The sequence below is a fragment of the Lactuca saligna genome, chromosome 6 (assembly GCF_052625555.1).
Source record: "Lactuca saligna cultivar CGN05327 chromosome 6, ASM5262555v1, whole genome shotgun sequence".
Taxonomy (NCBI): Eukaryota; Viridiplantae; Streptophyta; class Magnoliopsida; order Asterales; family Asteraceae; genus Lactuca; species Lactuca saligna.
Genome location: NC_136422.1, coordinates 84720874 through 84724587, shown reverse-complemented (window position 1 = coordinate 84724587; position 3714 = coordinate 84720874). Strand labels below are relative to the sequence as shown.

The 3714-nt window shown below is 39.2% G+C and overlaps 1 non-coding gene across 1 annotated transcript; it reads right to left on the bottom strand.

The window, feature by feature from the left end:
- Window positions 1-274: 274 nt before the first annotated feature.
- Window positions 275-381, bottom strand: LOC145003655 (small nucleolar RNA R71). The gene has a single exon (XR_013662105.1). It is a non-coding gene; the product is annotated as a small nucleolar RNA R71 (small nucleolar RNA).
- Window positions 382-3714: the final 3333 nt, after the last annotated feature.

The window sequence follows — 3714 nt, the reverse complement described above, 5'->3', positions numbered from 1 at the left end:
TGAAAGGACACATCCTTAGTGCACTTAAGGATGTACTATTTTCTGTAAAGGATCATGAGGATGCTTCAAGAATTTAGATGAAGTAAATGATATAGCAGATTATTTTAATGTCCCAAATGTTCCTAGAGAGATAGTCTTGTTGAGGATGCTACCAGTCACTTTTAAAGGAGCTGCAAAAGACTGGCTAACAACACTACCACTTGGTGCAATCACTACTTGGGCCCAAATGTGCGAGCAATTTTTAGAATAATTATGTCCACCTTTTAAGATAGCTAAACATAAGAAGGCGATAGTTAATTTTGAGCAAAATCTGGGTGAGTCACTTTATGAGGCATGGGAAACCTACAAAGGATTGTTAAGAAATTGTCCTCAAAATGACCTCAATATATTACAAGAAGTGTCATTATTTTATGACGGTGTTAATGTCATGACAAGTCAACTCATTGATTCTCTTGGACCACTAACTAAGAAAAATCCGACAGAAGTCAAGGAGTTAGTTGAAGAATTTGCAAAGCATTCTCATGAGTACCACAATCTAAGAAATGAGGGAGTTAAAGGAATCGGGGGTGGAAATTCTGCAGAAATGGGTGTTGTACTAGACATGCTTGATACTATGGACAGGAGAATGGCAAAGTTGGACCAGACAATACATTTTATTAGAGATGGATGTGAAAGGTGTAATGGTCCACACTTGACCAAATATTGCCACTTAGATGATAATGGGTATAAAATAGCTCAAGTTTGCAATTCTAGTTGGGATAAATATGATGAAGACTGGAGAAAACCAAAGAAGGAGTGTCTGCCATATGATGAATACAAGAAGCAAAAGAAAGAAAAATATAGGCAGATGGGCCGACGCTTTTACGAAAAATAGAGTTGGGCATCTGAACACCTTTTCATGGGTATGAGTCTCATTGGAATCGAAGTTATATCGAGGAAGCAATGGAAGTTTAAAGTTATGGCAGGATAAGTTGTGTAATTGAAAAAGGTGGCAGCGGAGTACGCTAGGCTTACGTGTGTGTATGCTTAGCGTACTCATGTGTATGGGTTTTAAGCGGAGCCACCTACTACACTGGGTGTACTAGGCACATAATGGAAAACCCTAATTTGAGTGTGTCCCTATATAAAGAATGAGATGGCCTTATTCCTTGCTACCATTCCTAGACACCAAACCCTCCTAACCCTAAATCCTTGTTCTTATAGCTGGAGAGTGCATTTGAGATCTTGTGAGCATAATCTTGTGTTCTTGAAGTAGAGTAGAAGCTTTGGAAAAAAGGAGTGATAGCCCAGAAGTTTGGATCAGAGCTTAGATATGTGGAAAGCTTCACATAAAGGTATAAAGCTGATGGGTTTTGAGCATTCTAACACTTCCTAAGTGTACATGCAACCCTAATAACCTTGGATCTATGATTGTCTAATTATCATGCAAAGTTGAATTCCAAGGTTATATTCCTATCTAGCATACATGGGGAACAATTTTAACATAAAGTATAGATAGAATAACTTACCTTGTTGTTGTTTGTGTTCCTTGAAACCTTGTGAGCCTAGCACCCCAAGTGTGATGCCTCAAATGCTTCACACAACACCAAATGCTCTTGGAAGAACTTATGAGAGAACACACACTTCTCAAAATCGGCCAAGCCCTCTTGTTTCTTAGTGTAGCCGATTTTAGGTGGAGAACATGTTACTTATATAGTGTTGACACATCTAGGGTTAAACCCTAATGTGTCATGACTCTTCATTTCCATGACCCATGGGTTTGTAACTCCCATGGAACATCCATGGAGCATCCTATGGGTGGAACCCAACTTGATAGTCCATGGAGCCTTTTAGCCCACTATACAAGATATGGATGATTTACATAATCAACCCATATATTTAATTAGTTATCTTTTGATCACATAATTAATTCTAAATTAATTCTTGATCAAACTAATCAAATAATATTATTAATATATTAGAACTTATAATATATTAATAATCTCCAAGTGTTATTTCTCTCATTTAGTCTATCCAATTGCATGATGCCATGCAACCCAAATGGACCATGCCAGGTCGGGTCAAGTACATACCAGAAATAGTTATGGACTTAGACATCTTATCCAACAGTCTCCCACTTGGATAAGTCTAATAACTATTACTGCAAGTATGACTTCAGGAACCGATCGGCAATCGTAGCTCTTTACAAGGTTTCTCGAAACTGAGTAGATGATGGTACGCCATTTAAGATAAGTGATCATATAATCCTCTATTCTAGATATTAGTCGGACAAATACATGGAACAATGTCTTACTTATTGTCCAACAGTTTTTTTCCCGATTTCCGATTTGTTTGACAAAGAACTTCATTGAACACATCAATTTAGTTCTAACCGGGCCCGGTACATAGGTCAAAACAAAATCATCGAGGGGCCCAGATATCAGCTTCTAATCCAAGAAGGAACAGATAAACTTCGACTCATATGTTTGTTCTACTACTCATTGAATTACACACAAGAGCGCGATTTATAACATCGAGTTACCAATGCATTTTTCGTACAATCAATGCATAACCAACTTGTAAGTAACAAATCATATCTCTAGGTTTAAAGACTTATATGATATTACCGTCTCACGATCACTTGAGATAGAATTCCATGAAGTGATTCCAGTGAGCGTGGGTTGAGTCCAATGCTCAGAACTTATGAGCACTCATGATCGTTGTAGCCTTGTCCAAGACCTCTACAACCAAACATGACAGTCTTGATTCATATCTACTTCCGACATATGACCGACTGTGGAGGTTTGAATAATATGTTATACCAAACAAAATTATTCTGGAAGTCAAAACATGCAAAAGAAATATAGTAAACGATCGACAAGAGATAGTAACACTTTACTCATAAATAAAACACTTTTATTCATCATAAGATGTCAATTACACTTTACAAATTTCGAGGTTATCTAACTACTAAATCTAATATCATCCTTCAGCCCTATGCTCCGAGCATGCTGGAGATGCTTAACCCGAGTCATTCCCTTCGTGAGGGGATCTGCCGGATTCTCATCTGATGATACCCTCTTTGCTACGAAGAGTCCTTCTTCGATCCGATGTCTGATGAAATGGTATTTTCTGTCGATGTGTCTGGATCTCCCATGATCCCTTGGTTCCTTGGCTAAGGCAACAGCACTTTCACTATCACAGAAAATTTCCATTGGCTCTTTAATAGCTAGTACAACTCCAAGGTCTCCAATGAAGTTCCTCATCCATAACGCCTCCTTTGCCGCCTCGCTAGCTGCAATATACTCTGATTCACAAGTAGAATCTACCACTGTCTCTTGCTTGGAACTCTTCCAAGAAATTGCTCTTCCATTTAGGGTAAAGACCCAACCCGACTGAGAGCGGAAGTTATCCCTATCAGTCTGGAAGCTAGCATCACTATACCCTACAACTCTCAAGTCATCACTCCCACCGAGGGTAAGGACCCAGTCCTTAGTCCTTCGTAGGTACTTGAGAATATTCTTTACCGCAGTCCAGTATGCCTTGCCAGGGTTCCCCTGAAACCTGCTAACCATGCTCAGGGCAAAAGCTACATCAGTTCGAGTACAAGTCATAGCATACATGATCGATCCTACAGCCGAAGCATAAGGTACTCGACTCATTTGTGCTATCTCAGCCTCAGTGCTAGGGCTTTGTGTCTTACTCAGTTTGGCGTTACTCTGGATGGGCAACTCT